At 30.2% G+C, this 26,529-nt stretch overlaps 1 protein-coding gene and 1 pseudogene across 2 annotated transcripts in view; both read left to right on the forward strand.

Moving 5' to 3' along the window:
* LOC134741691 (uncharacterized) overlaps positions 1-26,529 on the forward strand; it is a 136,188-nt gene that overhangs the window by 12,864 nt on the left and 96,795 nt on the right. The window lies entirely within an intron of this gene.
* Positions 1,148-2,265, forward strand: LOC134741708 (NADH-ubiquinone oxidoreductase chain 5-like; annotated as a pseudogene).

The raw sequence follows: 26,529 nt of genomic DNA on the forward strand, positions 1-26,529 counted from the left end.
ATAAGATATTGGGGGTTTTTAGGTTCCTATGTATTAATAATTGGACATGGTTTATGTTCTTCAGGGATATTTTGTTTAGCTAATATTAACTATGAACGTTTACATAGACGAAGTTTGTTTATTAATAAGGGGATAATAAATTTTATTCCTTCAATAAGATTATGATGATTTTTATTAATATCGAGTAATATAGCTGCCCCACCCTCATTAAATTTAATAGGGGAAATTATATTAATTAATAGATTAGTTAGATGATGTTGATTTTCGATAATTTTTTTAATGTTGATTTCTTTCTTTAGAGCAGGATATAGATTATATTTATATTCTTACACTCAACATGGTAAATATTATTGTGGAATTTATAGATTTTATACAGGCGTATCTCGAGAATATTTAATATTACTTTTACATTGACTACCTTTAAATATTTTAATTGTGAAAATTGATTACAGAATAATTTGATTTTACTTAAATAATTTAAATAAAATATTGATTTGTGGTGTCAAAAATGTGAATATATTCATTTTAGGTTATTCAAAAAAATTTCATTTGTTTTTTAAGATTTTTTTTTTTATTTTTTTTTAGAATAATAAATTTTTTATTTATAGTTTATTTTATTTACAATAATATAATTATTTTTTTAGAATGGGAAATTATTTCTTTTAATTCTAATATAATTGTTATATCAATTTTATTAGATTGAATATCTTTATTATTTATAATATTTGTTTCTTTGATTTCTTCTGTTGTGATTTTTTATAGAAAGAGATATATACATTCTGAAAGGAATTTAAATCGTTTTATTATTTTAGTTTTATTATTTGTTTTTTCTATGATTTTATTAATTATTAGACCAAATATAATTAGAATTTTTTTAGGATGGGATGGTTTAGGATTAGTATCTTATTGTTTAGTAATTTACTATCAAAATGTAAAGTCTTATAATGCTGGTATATTAACAGCTCTTTCTAATCGAGTCGGGGATGTTTGTATTTTAATTTCTATTTCTTGAATAATAAATTATGGAAGTTGAAATTATATTTTTTATTTAAATTTTATATCTGAGGATTTTTCTATGGGGATAGTTGGGGTTATAATTATTATGGCTGCAATAACAAAGAGAGCTCAAATTCCTTTTAGATCTTGATTACCTGCAGCTATAGCTGCTCCTACTCCTGTTTCAGCGTTAGTGCATTCATCGACTTTAGTTACAGCTGGAATTTATTTATTAATTCGATTTAATAATTTATTATTAGATTTATTTATATTAAAAATTTTATTATTATTATCTGGTTTAACTATATTTATAGCTGGTGTTACTGCGAATTATGAGTTTGATTTAAAAAAAATTATTGCATTATCTACTTTAAGACAATTAGGGTTAATAATAAGAATTTTAAGAATAGGTTTACCAGATTTGGCATTTTTTCATTTATTAACTCATGCTATATTTAAGGCTTTATTATTTATATGTGCTGGTGTAGTTATTCACATAATAAATAATATTCAAGATATTCGTTATATAGGGGGAATTAGATATTATTTACCTTTTACTTCTTTATGTTTAAATATTTCTAATATGGCTTTATGTGGGATTCCCTTTTTAGCTGGGTTTTATTCTAAGGATATAATTTTAGATATAGTTTCTATGAGATATTTAAATATATTTGTTTTTTTTTTATATTATATTTCTACTGGTTTAACTATATATTATAGATTTCGTTTGATAATATATTTAATAATTAATGATTTTAATTTATTAAGAGTTTATAATTTATATGATGAGGATTTTACAATATTAAAAAGTATATTTACTTTATTATTTATAAGAGTTGTAAGAGGAAGATTTTTAAGATGAATAATTTTTTCATATCCATATATAATTTATTTATCTTTTAATATGAAAATAATAGTTATTTATGTAAGTTTATTGGGTATATTGATGGGTTATTTAATTAGAAATATAAAAATTTATTCTTTAAATAAATTTTTATGTACTTATACTTTAAGAAATTTTTTAAGATTAATGTGATTTATACCTAATTTATCAACTTATGGTTTAAGATATAATTTTTTAAATTTTGGTCAAAATTTATTAAAAATTGTTGATATGGGATGAAGAGAAATATATAGAGGTCAGGGAATATTTTTAATTTTAAAGAAATATTCTATTTTTTACTATTTTTATCAAATAAATAATTTTAAAATTTATTTATTTAGATTTGTTTTATGAATAATTATTATATTATTTATTTTATTTATTTATTTAAATAGCTTATATATAGAGCATGATATTGAAGATATTAGGGAGATTTTTAATCTTTAGATAAAATATTTATAAAAAAAAGTTAATTTTTATTTTTACAATGAAAATGTAATGTTTTATTTAAACTATATAAATAGAAATAATAATGGAATTTAACCACTAAAAATTAAGTTAGCAGCTTAATTTTAATATTTTTATTTCTTTAATTGGAAATAAAATTTCAATTTTATCATTAACAGTGATATACCTCTATTTGGTTTCAATTAATAATATAAATAAGGAGTTATTTAAACTCTATCTTTTAAGTCGAAATTAAATGCATTATTGCTTCTTATTTTTAAGATAAAATAGAAATTTAATATTTTTTGATTGCAAATCAAATGTTTTTTTTTAAACTATTATCCTAAATATATTAATATATATATATATATATATATATATATATATATATATAATGTTTATATAATTATAGTATTAATTAGTTCATTTTAATATATTTTGATTTCATTCATGATAAAGTCCTAAAATTAAGATAAATATGAAAAAAAATCTAATTTTTGTTCAAATAATTAGGTTTACATGTGTGAATGTGGCAATTATGGGGAAAATTAAAGCAATTTCTACATCAAAAATTAAAAAAATAACTGTAATTAGAAAAAAATGAAGGGAAAAAGGAATACGGGCTGAAGATTTTGGGTCAAAACCACACTCAAATGGGGAGGATTTTTCTCGGTCAGTAAATGATTTTTTAGATAAGATTACTGATAAAAATATTATAATATTCGCTAAAATGATAAAAATAATTGAAATTAATATTATTATAATAATTATTTATATTAACAAATAATTAAACTTTTTGATTGGAAGTCAAATATACTAAATATATTATATAAATAGTTAATTTCCTCATCAATAAATAGAGATGTAAAGGAATAATCATACTACATCTACAAAATGTCAATATCAGGCAGCAGCTTCAAATCCAAAATGATGGTTACATGAAAAATGATTATTTATATGTCGTATTAAACAAATAAATAAAAAAATTGTCCCAATTATAACATGAAGTCCATGAAATCCTGTGGCCATAAAAAAAGTTGATCCATAAACTCTATCTGCAATAGTAAAAGGTGCTTCAATATATTCATAAGCTTGTAAAATAGTAAAATAAATACCTAATATAACCGTAATAAAAAGACCTTGAGTAGTTTGGGTAAAGTTATTTTCTATTAAAGCATGATGTGCTCAAGTTACTGTAATTCCTGAAGTAATTAAAATAATAGTATTTAATAAAGGAATTTGAAATGGGTTAAAAGGTATAATTCTTATAGGTGGTCATATTATACCAATTTCAATGTTTGGGGATAAACTTCTATGAAAAAATGCTCAAAAAAAGGAAATAAAAAAAAAAACTTCTGAGATAATAAATAAAATTATCCCTCATCGAAGTCCTTTTGAAACTAAAATTGTATGTTTACCTTGTATAGTACCTTCTCGACAAATATCCCGTCATCATTGATATATTGTTAGAATTGTAATAATATATCCTAGAATTAATAAATTTATATTAAAATTATGAAATCATTTTACCATACCTGTTACTAAAGTTAAAACTCCAATAGCTCCTGTTAAAGGTCATGGTCTATAATCTACTAAATGATAAGGGTGATTGTGGTGTGTTGTCATTGGTTGTTTAATTAATTAACTTCACTAGCATAGAGATTTCTTAGGATTGAGATTACATATGATTGAATAATAGCGACAGCTGACTCTAAGATTATTAATAATATTTGAATTATCACTAAGACAATAATAAAATAAGAAGCTATATAAGGTCCAGTTCCTCTTAATAAAGTTATTAATAAATGACCTGCAATTATATTTGCTGTCAATCGAACAGCTAAAGTTCCAGGTCGAATAATATTACTAATAGTTTCAATTAAAACCATAAATGGTATTAAAATACTAGGAGTTCCTTGGGGGATTATATGAGCAAATATATGTTGAGAGTTGTTAATTCACCCATAAAATATAAATCTTAATCATAGTGGGAGAGAAATAGATAATGAGAGGGTTAGATGACTAGTACTTGTGAAAATATAGGGGAATAATCCTAAAAAATTATTAAATAGGATAAATGAAAATATTGAAACAAAAATAAAAGTTGATCCATTTAATCCATTAGTACCTAGTAATGTTTTAAATTCTTTATGTAGTGTATTTAAAATAATGTTTCATAAAATTATAAATCGATTAGGGATTAATCAAAATGAATAAGGAATAAATATTAAACCAATTAATGTTCTAATTCAATTAATTGATAGGTTAAAAAAATTAGTTGTTGGATCAAAAATTGAAAATAAATTATTTATCATTTTCAATTGAAATTTTTTAAAGGTGTTTTTTTATTATTTTCTATATTATTTATTTTTAAGTTAAAAATATAATAATTTAAAATATTGAATAAGATAAAAACACAAATAAAAAAAAAGAAGGAAATTATTCAATTAATTGGTATTATTTGAGGGATAAAAGAATATTACTAGAGTAATAATTTAAATTTGACATATTTATGTTATTGGGATTTAACTAATTCTTTATTTCATTAGAAGTAATTGCTAATTTACTATAAAATGGTTTAAGAGACCAGTACTTGCTTTCAGTCATCTAATGAAGAATAATTATTAACTCAATTAATAAAATTTTTAATTGAAATACTTTCAATTATAATAGGTATAAAACTATGATTTGCTCCACAAATTTCAGAACATTGCCCATAAAAAATTCCAGGACGATTAATAAAAAAATTAGTTTGATTAAGTCGACCTGGGTTAGCATCTACTTTTACACCTAATGAAGGTACTGTTCAAGAATGGATAACATCTGTTGCTGTAATTATAATTCGAATTTGGTTATTTATAGGAATAACAATTCGATTATCAACATCTAATAAACGAAAATTATTATTATTTATTTCATTTTGGGGAATTATATATGAATCAAATTGAATATTGTGAAAATCTGAATATTCATAACTTCAATATCATTGATGACCAATAGATTTTAATGTGATTAAGGGATTATTTAATTCATCTAATAAGTACAGAAGACGTAAAGAAGGTAAAGCGATGAAAATTAAAGTAATTGCTGGTAAAATTGTTCAAATTAATTCAATTATTTGTCCTTCTAATAAAAATCGATTAATATAGGAATTAAAAAATAAGCTAATTATTAAATATCCAACTAAAATTGTAATTATAATTAAGATAATTAATGTATGATCATGAAAAAAAATAATTTGTTCTATTAATGGAGAAGCTCTATTTTGAAGATTAAAATTAGATCAAGTTGCCATTTCTAAAAAAAGGATATTCCTTTATAAATGGGGTTTAAATCCATTACATATAATCTGCCATATTAGAAATTTCTTAAAATAGGTAATTCGCTATAAGAATGTTCTGCTGGTGGAAGATTTTGGTATCATTCAATAGAGGAGTTTATATTTAATGGGAATAAAATAATTCGTTTTCTAATCATAGATTCTCAAATAATAATTAATATTAATATTGTTGCAATTAAAGAAATATAAGATCCTAATGAAGAAATAATATTTCATGAAGTATAGGTATCTGGATAATCAGAATATCGTCGGGGTATGCCAGCTAATCCTAAGAAATGTTGGGGAAAAAATGTTAAATTTACCCCAATAAATATAGTGAAAAATTGAATTTTTAATAAATAGGGATTTAATGATAATCCGGTAAATAATGGATATCAGTGGACAAATCCTCCTATAATGGCAAATACAGCCCCTATAGAGAGAACATAATGAAAATGGGCTACTACATAATAAGTATCATGGAGAGTAACATCAATTGAGGAGTTAGCTAAAATAACACCTGTTAAACCTCCTACTGTGAATAGAAAAACAAATCCTAAACTTCATAATATAGATGGTCTATAATTAATTTGAGTACCGTGAAGAGTGGCTAATCAACTAAAAATTTTAATTCCTGTAGGAACAGCAATAATTATTGTAGCTGATGTAAAATAAGCTCGAGTGTCAATATCTATACCTACTGTAAATATATGATGTGCTCAAACGACAAATCCTAATAAGCCAATTGCTAATATGGCATAAATTATCCCTAAGCATCCAAATGTTTCTTTTTTTCCTCTTTCTTGAGAAATAATGTGGGAAATTATACCAAATCCCGGTAAAATTAAAATGTAGACTTCAGGATGACCAAAAAATCAAAATAAGTGTTGATAAAGAATAGGATCACCTCCACCAGCAGGATCAAAAAATGAGGTATTAAGATTTCGATCTGTTAAAAGTATGGTAATAGCACCTGCTAATACTGGTAATGAGAGAAGTAGTAAGAGGGCAGTAATACCTACAGCTCATACAAAAAGGGGTATTTGATCTAGTGATATATTATTAGGTCGTATATTAATAATAGTTGTAATAAAATTAACGGCTCCTAAAATTGAAGAAATTCCAGCTAAGTGAAGAGAAAAAATGGCTAAATCTACAGATCTTCCTCTATGAGCAATATTTGATGAAAGTGGGGGATATACTGTTCATCCTGTACCTGCTCCATTTTCTACGATTCTACTTGAAATTAAGAGTATAATAGATGGGGGTAATAATCAAAATCTTATATTATTTATTCGGGGAAAAGCTATATCTGGGGCACCTAATATTAGTGGTACTAATCAATTACCAAATCCACCAATTATAATAGGTATTACTATAAAAAAAATTATAATAAAAGCATGAGCAGTTACAATAGTATTATAAATTTGATCATCACCAATTAAGGATCCAGGATTTCCTAATTCTGCACGAATAAGTAAACTTAAAGAAGTTCCTACTATTCCAGCTCAAATACCAAAAATAAAATATAATGTTCCAATATCTTTATGATTTGTAGAATATAATCATTTTCGCTAATAAAATGGCTGAGAATAAGCGATAAATTGTAAATTTATTAACGAGAAAGTTTCTCTTTTATTATAAAATGGGTCTTATAGTTAAAATATAATATAAAATTGCAAATTTTAAGATGGGATAAACTCTAAGGCTTAAAGAAATTTTTCTTTATAAATAATTTTGAAGATTATTAGTTTTAATTAACTTAAAACCTTATAAGTAAAAAAAAGTTCTAGTAATTATTCCTAATAAGGAAATTATTCTTAAAAAATTAATAAAAAATAAAGAATTATTTTTAATTTTAATTTTAAATCATTTTAGTTTTAAATAATTGAATATTAAAGAAGAGTAAATAATTCGGATATAGTATAATAATATAATTAATCTTATTATTACAAAAATAAATGTTAAAATGAAAAAATTATTTTTTAATATAAAATTAATTACTATTCATTTTGGGAAGAATCCAATAAATGGCGGTAATCCACCTAATGATAAAAAATTAATTATAAGAGATATTTTAATTAAATTATTGAAATTGATGATAAATAATTGGTTAATAAAATAAATATTGAATATAAAAAATATTATGCATAATAATCTATTTAAAAATCTATAAAAACAAAAATAAAACAATCATAAATTTTCTCTAATTATAATTGATGATAATATTCATCCTAAATTATTAATTGATGAAAAAGCTATTAATTTACGTAAAGAAGTTTGATTTAATCCTCCAATAGCTCCAATAATTACATTTAAAATTAAAATAATAATTAAAAATTTATTATGAAAATAATATGATAATAAAATTATGGGGGAAATTTTTTGTCATGTTATTAAAATAAAACAATTTAATCAAGATAAACCTTCTATAATATTGGGAAATCAAAAGTGAAAGGGGGCTGAACCTATTTTTATTAATAAAGTTGAATTTATTATAATAGATACAATATTTATTTCTAAATTTATAAATAATATTTTTATAAGAATAATAAATAGGAAATTGATTGATGCAATAGATTGGATGAGAAAGTATTTTAAGGATGCTTCAGAAGAAAGTAAATTTTTTGAGTTAGAAATAAGGGGGATAAATCTTAATAAGTTAATTTCTAATCCAACTCAACATCCAAACCATGAATTGGAGGAAATAGAAATTAATGTTCTAAAAAATAAAATAAACATAAAAAATATTTTATTTAAATTTAATAAATAAAAAATATAAAATAGAAATTTAAATTATTTCAAAAAGAATTCAAGTTCTTTATGGGTATATTTTAGTGTATGATGCACAATAATTTTTGATGTTATTAGATATAGTTTGATTCTATAAAATATAATAAAGGTAGAATTCTACATAATTTATCCTATCAGAATAATCCTTTTTTTCAGGCACTTTATTTTTTAAAAAAAAGGGATTTCCTTCATATTTGGGGTATGAACCCAAAAGCTTAATTTAGCTTATTTTTAATTTTTTTTTTAAAGAAAAATTATTAGAAATGGTTCAAGAATTATAAATATAATTAATTATTTATTTATAATATTTTAAAAATATTATTAATATTATTAATATTATTAATATTATTAATATTATTAATATTATTAATATTATTAATATTATTAATATTATTAATATTATTAATATTATTAATATTATTAATATTATTAATATTATTAATATTATTAATATTATTAATATTATTAATATTATTAATATTATTAATATTATTAATATTATTAATATTATTAATATTATTAATATTATTAATATTATTAATATTATTATTATTATAATTAAATATTTATTTATATTATTATTATTATTAAATATTTAATAATAATATAATATATAGGTATTTATATGAATATATAAAATTTAATTTTTTACGTTAATTTATAAGATTTTAAATGGCGAATGTAATTTTCAATATAGATATTATTATGAAAAAAAAAGAGATTATTAAATATTTATTAATATTATTATAATTAAATATTTATTATTATTATTATAATTAAATATTTATTTATATTATTATTATTATTAAATATTTAATAATAATATAATATATAGGTATTTATATGAATATATAAAATTTAATTTTTTACGTTAATTTATAAGATTTTAAATGGCGAATGTAATTTTCAATATAGATATTATTATGAAAAAAAAAGAGATTATTAAATATTTATTAATATTATTATAATTAAATATTTATTATTATTATTATAATTAAATATTTATTTATATTATTATTATTATTAAATATTTAATAATAATATAATATATAGGTATTTATATGAATATATAAAATTTAATTTTTTACGTTAATTTATAAGATTTTAAATGGCGAATGTAATTTTCAATATAGATATTATTATGAAAAAAAAAGAGATTATTAAATATTTATTAATATTATTATAATTAAATATTTATTATTATTATTATAATTAAATATTTATTTATATTATTATTATTATTAAATATTTAATAATAATATAATATATAGGTATTTATATGAATATATAAAATTTAATTTTTTACGTTAATTTATAAGATTTTAAATGGCGAATGTAATTTTCAATATAGATATTATTATGAAAAAAAAAGAGATTATTAAATATTTATTAATATTATTATAATTAAATATTTATTATTATTATTATAATTAAATATTTATTTATATTATTATTATTATTAAATATTTAATAATAATATAATATATAGGTATTTATATGAATATATAAAATTTAATTTTTTACGTTAATTTATAAGATTTTAAATGGCGAATGTAATTTTCAATATAGATATTATTATGAAAAAAAAAGAGATTATTAAATATTTATTAATATTATTATAATTAAATATTTATTATTATTATTATAATTAAATATTTATTTATATTATTATTATTATTAAATATTTAATAATAATATAATATATAGGTATTTATATGAATATATAAAATTTAATTTTTTACGTTAATTTATAAGATTTTAAATGGCGAATGTAATTTTCAATATAGATATTATTATGAAAAAAAAAGAGATTATTAAATATTTATTAATATTATTATAATTAAATATTTATTATTATTATTATAATTAAATATTTATTTATATTATTATTATTATTAAATATTTAATAATAATATAATATATAGGTATTTATATGAATATATAAAATTTAATTTTTTACGTTAATTTATAAGATTTTAAATGGCGAATGTAATTTTCAATATAGATATTATTATGAAAAAAAAAGAGATTATTAAATATTTATTAATATTATTATAATTAAATATTTATTATTATTATTATAATTAAATATTTATTTATATTATTATTATTATTAAATATTTAATAATAATATAATATATAGGTATTTATATGAATATATAAAATTTAATTTTTTACGTTAATTTATAAGATTTTAAATGGCGAATGTAATTTTCAATATAGATATTATTATGAAAAAAAAAGAGATTATTAAATATTTATTAATATTATTATAATTAAATATTTATTATTATTATTATAATTAAATATTTATTTATATTATTATTATTATTAAATATTTAATAATAATATAATATATAGGTATTTATATGAATATATAAAATTTAATTTTTTACGTTAATTTATAAGATTTTAAATGGCGAATGTAATTTTCAATATAGATATTATAATATATAATAGGAAAAATTATTCTTAACATTAAGGTAAGTTCACAATGTGAAATTTTCTTCCCCATCCTCTTGCCTAAATGCGTGACCACCGCACACAGCAATCCGACGGAAACGGGACTCATGGAGTTCGTGATATATACGGGGGGAGTGCGCACTTGATCCACCTGCATCACGTATAGGTACTCGGCCGTCAGAAACGTGCGGCTGGATTTAGAAGTCTGTAATAAACGTCCCCTCAAAACCATGCCAAGTAGGCTCTTTTAGCAGGCCTTTTATTGATTTCTGCAAAGTGATTCGTGGGTTCTGGAGATGACGATGCGACACGTAAGAATAATATTATCCAATGGTGGGCAGGCAGTCGTTCGGTGTTAGCAAAATATTACAGATTTATCTTTCTAAGTATCCATATTAAGCCAATTTTACTTTCCTTAGTTACCAAACAGTGAAGTATGATGAATAAAATAATTTGTAATTTACACTTCATATTGTCCAGTTGCAGGTGTGAATGGGCGACGGCACTCTATGATATGACCGCACCATCCATATAAAACTTGACGGGCGAGACAAGAAATCCTTTATGAAGAAAGATATTTCCCTCGCCTTGGCCGATAGAAAGAACTTTTAATAAATTAATTTGAATAATAAATGGTTTCCTCGTGTTGGTGTGAAGAATTACGTGTTGCACTGTAACACAGTTTGTTTAACCCTCATGCCTTGAGACCTCCGCAACTGTCAATATTCTAAATTTTAAACCATTCGCTTCTCTCGTGGTTCAATTTTGTATCGTTTCGTATGTTTGGATATCAATATGTTACCATGAGGTATTAAATAACATCTTTGCCCCTTGTAATAAAAATAAATGATTGCTTCTTTTATTTAGCTCAGGAATGGCTTTGCAATGACAAAATGAGAAATTGTCACCATAAACGACATTATATAATATGATATATTACAATACAATTACAGTTGCCAGGAATATTCGGCAACTATTCGGTATTTGGCCACTTTGCCGGATATTCGGTATTCTATTTGCCTCTCTATCGCTCGTGCCCTGTCGAGCTTATAGCTATCCTCGCAAAACTACGAAAAAATAAAAGAACAGTTTATTTAATGAATCTATAAATAATATCGTCGTATTATTTGAATCCCTAAATCAATAATCTCAAAATACGCTAAATTTGTGAAAGCTGATTCCACAAATCTGCCTTAAGTTATATCCCTTAGTTTTATTGGATGTATATAATGTACAAATTTCTAGAGAAGGCGGAGAATGTAAAGTTATAGCAAGAATAGTGCCTGGGCGTGGGCATAGATTTAATAATAAACTATACAATTATTTTCTGGATCAACAAGAGTAGAACCTAAATCAACTTCAACTGAATGCTACTAAACAAAGCCCTCAATGTCAACCTTACGTGCAGAACATGTTGAACATATAATGTATACACTTTTTTGGGAAACAGGTTTTTCGTAAATTAATAAAAAAGTAAAAAATAAGACATGTTTTATTTTTCACAACTCTTTATTAACTTTAGTTTTGTCCGCCATGATCGTGATATCAGCAGCTTGAGCCTTGAACTGCAACTTGTAGGTACCTGGAAATTAGAAATTATCTTTTCAGTTTCATGTTGTATTTTGAATATAACTATGTATTTTTGTATGTATATGATTTATTGCTTGCAAGTTACATATATGTATGTCTGTTTGTTGAATTTAACTTCAAATCAGTAAAACGGAGCTAGTAGCGGACAAGCTGTGTTAAACGGTTTGTCTTTAGATATTCTGGCCACATCATCACAGAAAATAAATAGGTAATAGTGACCCGACCACCAAAATGGACTTTTAAATATTCGTAGTAAAATAATATTAATTTTATACTTACATCGACGTGATCCTCACAGCAATATTGTGTGTAACACTTGAAGTATTCCATTCCACATTTACTTCACGACAACACGGTCTTTCACGTAGGTCTTCGCGGACTATAATTTTTGTAAATCATTCCCACAAGTGGAAACAAGGTTTTTGATATATTAAGCAATCAAAATCTACTGTTTAGGTATTAAAAATTATAAATCAAATCGTAAGAAACTAGCGGTTTAACTGAATTTTTTTATTATGACAATTGATGACAATGACATCTTTGACAATTACGTGAGTGACGGATTATTTACTATGGTTCGATAACTTTTACTATACGATGACATTATTATATTCAGCCTCGCGAGAAGGTCAAACTAAGGTCATCAGTATATTTGTTGAAATATCTTCAATCCTCGATTATTATATCGCAGCAAATATCGGAAACTGTTTAAAAACCTAATATCTCGAAATGGTTTTCGAAATAGAACATTAAAAAAAAATGAACAATCCTAATTAGAGATTGGATTTTGCAAGTAGTGAGTGAGAAGTGCGACTGTGTGTGCACGTTTTCCCCCGCAAAAAATGGCAGAACGATTTGTACGGTAAGATATCGCTTGGGCTCCTCCCTTCCGACGTGTCGGAAGCCGGTGTTGCTCGAAGGGTTTGCCAGACTATAGTTAACTTCCGAATTTGACACTCTCTTTTTCGGACCTATCATTCTAGTTTCCTAACTGGCTCTGTGATACTCGTATGGCTCAATATAGATTAGCAAAAAAGTTTACAGTAGTACTACAGTCGCCATCAGATATGTCGGAGCGACCGAGGTGCTAAATATATCTGAACATGCACTCTAGCGCCTTGACAATAAAGGCGTGTTCAGATATTTGTGAGCTCCTTGGCCGCCCCGATATATCTGCGATATATGGCGACGGTACCATCGGGGTTGTTTATCCGTGGGTGTAATAACTCCTTAGAACGTAGTGGTTATATCCTCTTTGCTTAAAACTACTAATATCTGTGATCAAAGACAATTCAGTGCAGGTGACAGATTTGACGTGCGGTCTGCAGCCGCAGTTGCAATAATACACCAAATACGCAAAAATGGCCATGCTACGTGCAGTCGGTCTTGTCATTCATTTTACTATGGAAATTGACAATAACACCGACGTGTCGGAGCAGTAGTGCAGCTGCGGTCGGGAAAACGTTAAAATCACCATATTACGTGCAGTCGATATTGTCATTCATTTTACTATGGAAATTGACAATAACACCGACGCGTTTGGGCCGCCGCAGTAGTGTCGGAGCAGCAGTGCAGCTGCGGTTGGAAACGGACAGTCACCTTTAAGGACACATTTCAGGCAGCGCTTCATTTCATGAAGGAAATTGCAGATCGTTTATTTTTTCATGTTTTAAACACGAAATATACGGTGTTGCCTTAATAGAAACAAATTTTCGCAAAGTCTGTTTGTCTGTCCGTCTACTAGTTCATAGAATAGCTCAGTGATTATTAGTACTGACTAGAAAGTATACCGAAACTGATAGAATAAAAATTTCGGATTCTTATGGATCGATAATTTACTAAATTTAGGTGGTATAAGAATTAAAAAGACTGTCATCTTTATTATTTATTGCAAGCTAAATTGCCTCGCAGATAGCTCTCAAGAAATTTGAAATGGAGCGATTAGGTAGTCCACTGATGTAACCGAGTCTAGGTGGGCTTACCTTGGAATAACAACGTCGCTTAACAATCTGAGCCACTAGACCTAACAAGCTCGCTTTACAACCCTACTGTTAACTATAAACAATGCTTAAAATAAATTTGAAGGACATCGTAAATAGTTTCGAGATATCAGAGCATAAAGATTACCAGTAAATATTCTACAGGATAGAAACTCAGTTACTCAGTTATATTTACTGGCAATTATATAATAATTCTGAACAAGTGAAATACAACTTTCTTAACCTTGGATGTAAGTATAAGGGCTTGTTTAACGTAGCTTTTTTCTTGTATTGTGTAATATACTTAAAATAATCTAAGTATGACCAGTATGAGAGATCGCTTTTTAGCGATAAGACCGCCTGTTGTTGCTTAGTTCGCTATGTTAATTTTAATGTATCTAAATTTGTTTTAATTATGCACAATAAAGATTATATTATTATTATCTCTTTATTTATCTTTCTTCTTAAGTTAGGCTTTTTACAATATGAGTATAAAAGTAAAATATAAAAACACTTACAAAACATTACAAAAAATATATATAAACACATTATAAAAAACCTAACCTAGGGTGCCGCCGGCAGCGGGGCAGGGTCCAAGCTGCCGGTGGTCAGGGCTGCAGAGAGAGGAACCGGCGGACTATCCGCGCCGTGTCCAAGATCACCGCCTTCTGCATCTGACCCTTGATCCAACCACCTAGCGAGAGTCTCTCAAGGTGTTGGTCGAGACTCTTCGCTATGAGACCGTTCGCTGAAACGACTATCGGGACAATGATCGTCGAATCAACATCCCACATGACGGTTATCTCGTGAGCCAAGTCTAGGTACTTACTGGACTTGTCCTTCACGGCTTTCACGAGATTCTCATCATGGGGGATGGTGATGTCGACGAGCACGGCCCGGCGCTGCGATCGATCTATTATCACAATGTCAGGCTTATTGGCTACAATAGTCCTGTCAGTGATGATAGATCGATCCCAATAGAGCGTGGCACGACCATTCTCGAGAACTGGTACAGGTAAATACTTGTAGTACGGTACTTCGCGGTCCACAAGGCCGTATAGAAGAGCAAGCTGCTGGTGAATAATCCTAGCTACGAGATTATGTCTGTGCCTTACTCGCCGTTAGCAAGATGAGAACAACCGGAAATGATATGCCTGAGTGACTCTCCGGGACGGCGGCATGCCCGACAAATGTCGACCGTACCGTCCTTCAGGATTTATTTATTTATTTTATTGACAAGAATGTTTACATGACATTACAGTTGAACCAATGCGTCACGAAACTTAAAACTAACAGCAATAATAATACATAAAACAGCAACAATTATAACAACAATAATAGCACATTACATTAGTATAGACAGACAGACAAATTATATTGGAACAGTTGAGCACCTAGCATCCATCGCCTCACAGAATCTCAGGCATTAATTATACACTGCCGTCCATCGCCACGCAAATAGGTCGCACTCAGGCGTTGATGCCAGGAGCGCATTGAGCAGTGAAAGGGCGCGAGGCAGCGGCGAGTTCCTGCGCGATACGGTGCGCGCCGGCGGCACGGCCAATAGATCGCGTTGTCGTGGTCTGAGGGCATTCTCGGGACGTCCGGAATAAACAGACGCACGAGACCAGAGACAATTTCGGGACAGTCCGACTCACCACGCAAGGTTCGGCATGCCGTGACTAGAAGTTGGTAATTCCGCCTGACCTCCAAGGAATTGTATCCGAGGGAGCCGAGAAGATACTTTGTCGGGTACAGGTACGGATAGTATCCAAATATTTTTTTTATAAAGGAACCTTAAAAACGCTTTCTGAACCTTCTCAAGCAGTAAACCATACGTCGATTCGTAGGGGTTCCATACGATCGACGAAGTCTCCAGGATATATTTCCGATAGTTGTTCGTCATCATAACTTCGTCCGCGATTGCACAGGCAAAACCCTCGGTTTCTCCGAAGAGGTCCCCGAATCGTAACCAGTTCACCGACGCGAGCAGGTCTACATCGGGTCCCATGAGGGCCTTGTAGAACCGCCCGTGTAGCACCTTACTCTCCCATACCGCCCTGCGGCCCGCAGTACTTTGTACCACAGGTTTGTGCCAGTTCTCGTTTGCCAAGGAGAGCGGCGTGAAGTTCCTGTCCACTGCCACCACATCACGATGCATACCACACTCGTTGTTAAGGAAATAATTCCTGAGATTGCACACCTCGCGGTTGTGGAGATCTTTGGCGTTAAGGAAGCCTCGACCTCCACACTTCCGTGAGATGTACAATCTCATATTGTACTCTGACGGGTCTCTAGAGACTTTTCTCGACTCTGACCGGTCGGGAGCGCGCCGGTCGGTGGCGCGCCGGTCGGGGGCGCGCCGGCAGGGCTGGCAGTTTGTATGGCAGATTTTGGACTTTATTGCTAAGTCAATAAGGGTCGTAATAGATGATTTTACTTTATGTTCTGGAACATAATAAGTAACTTTATGAAGTCTACGCACGACAAAGTCGAACATGAGAAGTGAAAATAAACTAATGACCGCAATACAATTGTTATACCTACAATAAAAAATATAAATCGATCTTTGTAATATATTAAAGCCCCAAGGCCAGACATACTGTATAGATAAGCATATCGTGCTCCTTTTACATGTGTAATGGAAATGGGGCAGGGCAATAGTAGATTGTTAACCAAGGGATGAAAGGCACTCACTCCTGCCGAGGTATTTTGGTCCTCGGTCCGGTTTGGTCCGAGGCTGAAATTATGTCTTTCATCCGAGTTAAACACTCTTCTTTTCATTTCGAATACGAGGAAAGTAAAATGCATGTTTTTTTTAAACATGACCAAGTCAATCATCAAACATCAAACATTTATTCAGCAAATAGGCCACAGGGGCACTTTTACATGTCAATTTTTACAAACAATAAAATTAACCCAAAATTACAAAAAAAAAACAATTACATAAATATAAATGTCAAATTACACAAAAAAAATATATACAAACAACAGAAGTACTAAAATTGTTTAGAAATGTAAAAGTCTCTAGAGACACCTAGACATCTAGATGTCAGAGATAAAATGTATATAATAATAAAAAAGATCATCAAATTATCCAGAGATGTAAAGGGTCTCCAAGACTTGAATTGTTATATAATTAATAAAAAGACAAGATATTAAATCAGACAAACAGACAAGAACCGAATGAAGTGCCTCACGTTAATGCCACTCAAAAGTAAAGTTACATAGGTAAAATTAAGCCCGTGTAAACTTAAACAGACTGGTCTCCACAAACAGCACCCGTTCACGAGTATGACGCGTATCTCAGCCATCGTTTCCCTCAACCTTCATTCGGGAAAGTGGCGACCCGATCAACGACGCCACCGTAAGCAAAGACTTTTAAGCGAGCATGACATGTTCAAGCTGCCGGGCTGTATTAATATATATATAAAGTAAATTAATTCAGTGAGATACAACATTTGTGCTCGTATAATATAAGTATAATTTTTTATAGTATTTTTTAGGGGTACCTTCAGTTAACAATTTAGGCAAAAGTGTCTCTATTTATAGAATGGAGAGTCAAATATCAGAATGGAAATTGTATAACAAATCCATTTAAACTCAAATTTCAATTGCTTATCGTGTAAAAATTCAAAAAATCGTACTTCGAACGTAAAATGCTCTAGTGCAGACACGTATCATTTTCTGTACATCTTTTAGAACAACAATGACCCTCTTTCAGAGCATGAGAAATGAAAGGTAATTTATAGATATATCTAAAATACATACTGCGGAATATAGGCCCCATTGCTGGCGAAATGCTGCAGGACACTTTATTTAAATGTTTAAATTGTCGCGTACATTCATATGTATAAACATGTCCCGAGGGCATTATTATTTTTACACAACGCTTATTTTCAACAACAATCCAAATAGCAGCTTATTTACGACTTCCTGCTTCGCTCTGTTAGCGCTATGCATTGAAAATGTTTCTGATGACCCTTCGCTGTTGTTATGTCCAAAAGTTGGAAATAAAGTGTGGTAGCAAGTGTCCGAAGTTGGCCAACGAGACCACCAGTTTACTATAAAGTTGGCACTGAAACAATTTCGGCATTTAAACTAGGTACTATTTTCTGCTACAGCCTTTTAAACAGCTACAACACACAGCTTAAACATTTCACTGGAATTCGTTTCGTTTGTAAAACTTGTTTTTTTATAAGTATCCTAAACAGTATTTTTAATAATGATGTATTCATCAGTTACATTATACTATTCTCTCATCACATATATTATTTATAACAAGGTAATACAAATACGTTGTCAAAGCGCAATTTTAGCGGTATTTCGTATATTTTTGCTTTGGGTCAATTCTCAAATGAGCATTTTTTGCAGTGCTGACCCAAGGCTAATTCCTAGTACATTGAAAGAACAGTATTGCTATGGGTATATTTTCGTTATATTATGTGGATAAGGACTTGGTATTGAAACATCGACATATTGGAAGTCTTTTTATTCATCAAGCGCTATCTCACTCTTACATTATTGTTTTTGCATATGTCTATCCTTATTACTCTAGTGTTGTTATTATCGAATGAGAATATTATGCATAATTTTAAACTAACATGGGACTTAATCGCGTAAAAACTTACGTTTATTTATGGCCTGACGTTTCGAATGTGACGTTACGTTCGTGGTCACAGGCACACTGGCGAGGAATTGTATCAACAAATTGCTGCGCAGGTTTTGCGAACTACCCGCACTCGTAGTTAGTGTTCTTTAGTGTTGTGTGTCGACAGAGTAACATCCCTAGTACGCAAAACGTTCAAGCTGATAAACAAGACCAAGTGCGGGTAGTTCGAAAAACTCGCGCGGCTTGAAGATGTTGATGATAACTTTAGCCAGTCTTCGCCGAGACCACGGGGACAACGCCGTCCTCGAAATGTCGGATGTAAATGTTAAAACTTAAATACACGATTAAGTCCCGTTTTACAATTTAATAAAACCCGCACTTGATCTTGATTATTAACTTGTACGCTAGGGTTGTCACTTTGCCTACAACACACAACACACGACATCCGATGGTATGTGATGGGATGTTTTTTTCCCCTAACATTTGCGAATCACTGGATTCCACGAAGATGAAATCCCCTATCCCTCATTATGATTGAAATTTCGATGTTTTCTGATTTCAATTGCTTCACGTACTTTCCTGCTGTAGTAAAGACGTTCCGTTGAGAGGACTTTGGGATTATGGAGCTTAATCCAGTGATTTGGTCCCGACTGTAGCAAATGTTTGGCTACCGCAGACTTATTTATTTGACGTTTTTTAATAGCACTGCTGCGATATGCTCCCTGACCCTTTCCGCTATAGTGCGTTTGGTTTCCGCAATATAGGAACTACCACAGCTACATTCAATCTTATAAACGCTCGCGGGTGTTTGATAAGGGATAACATCTTTTGCTGACCTTAGTTGCCCCGTCACCTCGGACAACGGTATTTACCCAGTTTGTATGTATATTATGTATTAAGTCATTATTTCAACAAATAAACAAAACTATATATCTAATTAAATTAAATTAAGAAAACAAATTTTTACTTTCATTTTATTTGGGCGGGCAGCTTATACATTAACAACGCTATACAACTCTAAATTACTGAAACTAATATTGTCAAACTTAAAATTACAACTGGTAATGTTATTAATGAGAATTATTTTAGTATACTTATGTACAGTTATGTATGTTACACTTCTTGTTCAAATCATCATTATTGACATACTAAATTTGTTTCATACATTTGTAAACTATTTTCATTTACATTTGACCTTAATTTGTCATGAGTGTCAAATTTATACAGCACATTATTTTTGTCTTAATTTAATTTAATCATATATTGTTATGTAATTCGTTTTAAATGTTTTAACCTTATATGGAATTTTTTTCTGGATTAAATAAATTTCATTCATTAATTATTATGTAACATTTTCTTACTTTTAATGTTTTTAGGGTTCCGTACCCAAAGGGTATAAACGGGACCCTATTACCAAGACTTCACTGTCCGTCTGTCTATCACCAGGCTGTATCTCATGTACCGTGATAGCTCTGCAGCTAGACAATTGAAATTTTTAAAGATGATGTATTTCCGTTGCCGCTATAACAACAAATACTAAAAAGTACGGAACCCTCGGTGGGCGTTTGTTGGGACCTTTTGTATACAACTAATAGCTAATAAATGATACTACATTCCATGCAACAGTTCATTAATCTTTAAATATACGTCTGTGAAGTAGGTATCGTTTTTTTTTTTAATTATGTTACTTACTATATCTCAGTCATTATGTACAATTTTTTCTTTTAATTCGGCACTAAGTTAAGTTCATTATGTATGATTTACACTGTTAAAGCATGCAATATAACATTATATATACAAATTTCTGTTTGTTTTCTTTATAGGTTCCTTCTCATTACGCACAATCTTAGAATCTTACCCAACTATACACGCCTATATACACTTAAAACTAGATATGTACATATTTATAGCGAATTCTTTTTATTTACACATTCTGGCGCTTCACAATTGACTTTTCTTAACTTTTTTTTACATACTTGAAACGGATTTACATTAAATAATGTAATTAAAAAAATAGTACCAGTAGTACCAGTAGTAGTAGTAGTAGTGTTAGTAAAAAAAATGTTATTATAGTGTACAACAATTTCTAAATGATATTGACTTATAATTTATTGCGCTGACAAATATATTTAATTTTATTGAAATTTTATACTGATCTCTCCTTGACATTGTTTTCTTGTTACTTAATACTATATCAATTTTATATATGCATGAATTGTAATTTATAAAATAATTATGCATGATAAGCATTGTAAACCAATCGTACGCCTACAGGCAAAACATAGTGTTCCACAACATGTTTATTTATAAGACCTAATTTTTGTACCTATGTTTTTACGAATAAATGATTTATGACTATGATTATGAATTATTGGACAGTTTTCTTTTAAACTAACTTTTAAACTAATGACCAGGCATCGTAAACTGCGAGCGAAATCCATTGAAATGACGTACTTTGACTTGACAACAACCCTAGTACTTGAATGGATTTCGCTCGCAGTTTACGATGCCTGCTAATGACATAGACCAATTACTGGTAGGTACCATAATCGATTGATATAAAACATACTCGTATAATCAAATATATTGTACCTACAACCGACCCACTGAATCATAGAACCGTGTAATGCAGAAGCATTGATACGATGTCGTAATAATTTGTCCCGGTCCGCTGACTGCTAATGGGGGTGGTGTGGGTCTCAATCGATGTTATTACTGATAGTTCAGAATATAATTCGGTATTAATGGTTAAGATACTAACGGCCGTATTCGAACAATGCTTATAAGATGTCACAGCGATACGATACCGATCTGTCAGTGTCAAAAGTGACGTTTTTGTTTGAAAGAGAAGAAACCTTGTGTCGAAAGCCCAACTACATTGTTGTCCTAGATAATTGCCATTTCCTGTATCAATGCTACACAGCTGGCAACGCTGGAGCTGCTCCAGCGTTGCCAGCTGTGCAGTAATGCTGTTATGGTTGCAATCCGATTATAATCTCGGATTATTTTTTTATGACGCTCTTGGACATGTCAGGTCAGAGTAAATAAAAACTTATGTTGTCCTCAATATTAAAATCGGTAATAATTAACTACGTATTCAGGTCTCGACATTAGTAACCTTATCACGCACTCCTGTTTGAGTGGGATATGTTTGGAAGTTTTACAGATTGGTATTAAGTATGTTTCAGTCTGAAAGGTGTAATCGGGATATTTACCTGCCTTAATCTGAAACGACACTTTCGGGCCATTAGGGAATTGCGTAAGCGTAAGTTTTGACAAGGGTATATGTAGTTATGTAGCCTATATTGTGTTATAGGGAGCAGATGCAAATGTGACATTTAACAATTCTAGCATTCAGGATTAGATTAGATACCTAGTCTAGCCATAAATTCGGTTACAAAGTTAATTGTCTCTAGAGGGTATCATTTTAAACTGAATTAATAAAGATTTAGGTATTTATTTACATTAAGGAACTAATAACGAATAAAAAATGCTTAAATCTTAATAATTGTCCTATGTTGACAGCCACCATCTTAAAATACATGCTGTTTAAAGAACAAGCGAAGAGGGCCTAATTTACGCACCATTTTTAATAAAGAAAAGTATTCAAGTATAACAATCTAAACTCTCGCGTTTTGTACACATAATTAACCTTTTCGATGCCGTGTCAAACACAAAAGCTGTCACTCGGACGACCGAAGTGTCAAAACTGAAATTGAATTTTATGCACATGCACGTAGGTCTATCATATGTTGCTCTGTGGTCTATGACGGATTAATCGGTCTTTGGCGTTGAACCTGCGGTGGGGATAGTTTAGTTTAGTTTAGTTTAGTTTATTTCCTTCATAATGATAAATTACTAATCTATATGAATTTATATTATGATCGTCAATTATTCAGCATGCAAACATGTAATTATAAAATGTCAACAATGATAAATCAAAAACAATACAAATTATGAAAAACTAACTAACAATTATAAAAGGTATTGGAAAATTACCGTCAAATTAAAACTAAATAAATAATGGAATACATGTCAAACAAAAAAGGTATCTCGTAATGATCGTCATACTAAAACTAAGAGCCGTAATAATAACAGTTAAGAACTAATGTCAAATAAAATCCATTTTCCAAAAATATAATGTCAAACAGTTATTTATTCAAATTTTAATTCCATGTATTCACCTACTGAATATAAAGGTTATTCAATTAAAAGTTCCTCTGTCGTTGTTCAAATGCTTCGTCAGATATTTTATATCTAAATTCAGCTGGTAGACGTTCATAATAGGTTGGGCCCATTACTCGCGGATTCTTACATGAAAGTGCCATGCGACGCGGCACTGTTCGCAGTCTTCCCGTCGATCTGATTTGTTTGCCCATGACTTCGACACCTTTGATATATCCGTCATTGGCGTCCAAGAGGTTAGCGGTTAATTTTCATTATTTTACCTTTTTTCCGATGTTTCACCTAACGTTTGCACTAGCTGTGGTCACGGAAGACTGACGTCCCAGCAAAATGTCAATTGAGATTTTGGTAAACAACTACCCGACATTTTAGTTTATATAAATGTTCGGGGTAGACAAATAAATTTATCTACCCGTTTCTGTTTAATGTTTATTGTCCACGGTACGACGAGCAATACTAACAATATCCGCACACTGGTCCGAAGATAGATCCCTTGGTTTTAACATCTGAATCACTGGTCAAAATATTCCACTGGTCAATATCCGCACACTGGAAAAATATTCGAGACCATTTTTTTACGATTTTCAATGCATTCCTTGTCTGAATACAGTTAAAAGTGCACCCCTCAGAGTATGGTCAAACATTACAATATCACTGTATAAGGTAAGATAGGCTATTAGGGGAAGGGAAGGGTGTAAAGGGTTCGAAACGTCGGGATGTATTATAAATTCAATATGCGCGATATAATCCGATTTCATAGTTTTATTTCATAAGTAACTATCGCGGTAACCGAATACAGGATTAGGCTATGTAAATTTTTATCATGCTAACCTTATAAACTTAATAATACAAACTCTATATTCACTTATAATAAATGCCTTATATATAAAAAAAACTTCCTCCAAGTCACTGCAGATGGGCAGTGTGCGTTGAGCAAAATACTGGCCAGCCTTCTGTTTACCTGTGGCGTCTATGAGGCGCGTCACTAAGCCCTTGTCTCAACGTTTGAACCCCAAGCCGAGGGTGGCGTATTTACGGAGTTTTAGGTGTTCCGCCGCTTACGCGGCTTGACCAGCATTGCTACTGTTGCCCGGAAGGTGGAACGGCGCGAGGATGTCAACGCATGTGACATACTAGAGGCCGCCCCGTCTTCCAAGGTACCAGCGTCATACCGTCGGGCCTCTTGTCATCGTCCCTTTCCAAAACGACAGCCTCGTCGGGCAGACGCAGACCCGGCTCTCATTGCGCATTGGCAAGAAGACGAGCTCGATCTGCCGTACTCGTTGACGTATTAACAAGATTATTCAGTACTAGATGGCAGAGCGGCTCGTCCCATTGCCTCTGTGAGCAAGAATTGTAAGACGGGTCTGCGTTGCCCCAGGTTAGTATTCGTGGTCTCGGTGCAATGTACCGGCATTGGTATCCTATTCTGGTAATCTTCTTCGATATAAATCTGGAAAATCTACCTTTTTAAGGTCCTAGCTTTTTAAGGTCCAATCATAAGTTTATCTAGAATAACATTTTCTAATTGATTATGATCCGTATTTTATTTATTGTTTTTAATATTTATCATTCAGATAATAATAATAATATATAAACGCCCGAATCATGTTATAACATTTTCACTTTTTTTTTGTATTTAAGTTTTGTATTTTAAAGTATCAATTTCAGCTAGGGCAAAAATGCTTTCTCATGTAGATCTGTTCCGATGTTCTCCTCTAATACAGGTTGCATTTCTCATTCAAACAGGTCTTGTGAATTTTGTGAACAGGTACGATAATTACATGGTTTTTTTTTGGGAAATTAAGGTTTAGGAAATTATCATAAGGGCAAAGCCATGAAGGTTTGCGAGTTTTAGTTATTTATTTATTATTATTAACAATATATTTACCCGGCATTACAGACAAGCCAATACACCGAGAAATTAAACATTGCAGATTGCACAGTATACAAACACATGAAATATATATAAGAGACAATTAATGTAAGTGACATTAAACATAAGTGCTGGACAGCATGTCATCAACTCGCAGAACTTTAAACATTCACGGCACACAGTCGCCCATCTCCAAGCAAACAAGTCACATTCAGGTGCCGATGTCAGGAGCGCATTGAGCAGCGTCAGATAGAGCGGCGAATTCCTATGCGACACCGTGCGCGCCGCCGGCACTGCCAGCAGTGGACGCGCTCGCGGTCTCAAAGGGATCTTTGGCAAGTCCGGGACATACAGCCGTAAAACTCGAGCCACAAGCTCCGGGCAGTCGGACTCGCCACGCAGTATGCGACAAGCGGTGGTCAGCAGTTTATTGTTGCGCCTTACCTCTAGGGAATTATATCTGAGGCATCCGAGTAAATATTTCGTTGGATACATAAATGGATAATAACCAAATCTTTTTTTAAATAGGAATCTTAGGAATGCCTTTTGGATCTTCTCCAGAAGTAAGGCGTAAGTGGACTCGTACGGGTGCCAGGTGATAGACGAGGCCTCAAGCTTACTTCTGACCAATGCGCTGTAAATCATCTTTATGGCTGCAATGTCCCAGAAGTCCTTGACATTGCGGATCACAAAGCCTAGTCTCTAAAAGGAACTATCCGCGAGTGTTCGAATATGCTCTTGAAAGCTCAGGCGCTCGTCAAAGGTTACACCAAGATCTTTTACGGAAATTACCCTGGCGATCACCTCAGTTCCCAGCATGTACTGCTCAAGTTGGGGGGTAGCGGAACGACTAAATGTGCACACAGAGCACTTTAATGTATTAACCCTTAATAGGGCAGAGATATGAATTTCGAAATAAAACAACTTGAGTAAGTGATTTAGATATTTATTGTAGCCACAATCAACATGATAGTAAAAAAAAATTTTTCAGGAAATCAATTTTCATGAAAAACAGGGTGGTAACTATATGCCCGTTACCTCTTAATGGTTTTTAGGAAGTGGTAAGTATTTTACCGTTGCCCGTTCGTGCTGCATGAGGCAATACTGTCTTCAGACTGGTGAAGCGTGGACATGCCGTCTGTTGATGCACAATGAAAGCTTTTAAAGCACGGCGTGGCGCATAAAGCCACTTTGCATACGTCACATCGTACTCGTGATCGTTTTTGCTGTTTTTTTGTGCTGCAGAAACGGCATCTTGTAAATTTTTTTTGGTCTTCAGGAAAGTGCGGCGATGCATTTAAGCGAATTTCTTCTGGTACCCCAAATATTCCCCCCTTTTTGTTTTTGAAAACGATCGCAGACATTTTCTTTTTTGTCGTAAATCCG

The sequence above is a fragment of the Cydia strobilella genome, chromosome 5 (genome assembly GCF_947568885.1).
Source record: "Cydia strobilella chromosome 5, ilCydStro3.1, whole genome shotgun sequence".
Taxonomy (NCBI): domain Eukaryota; kingdom Metazoa; phylum Arthropoda; class Insecta; order Lepidoptera; family Tortricidae; genus Cydia; species Cydia strobilella.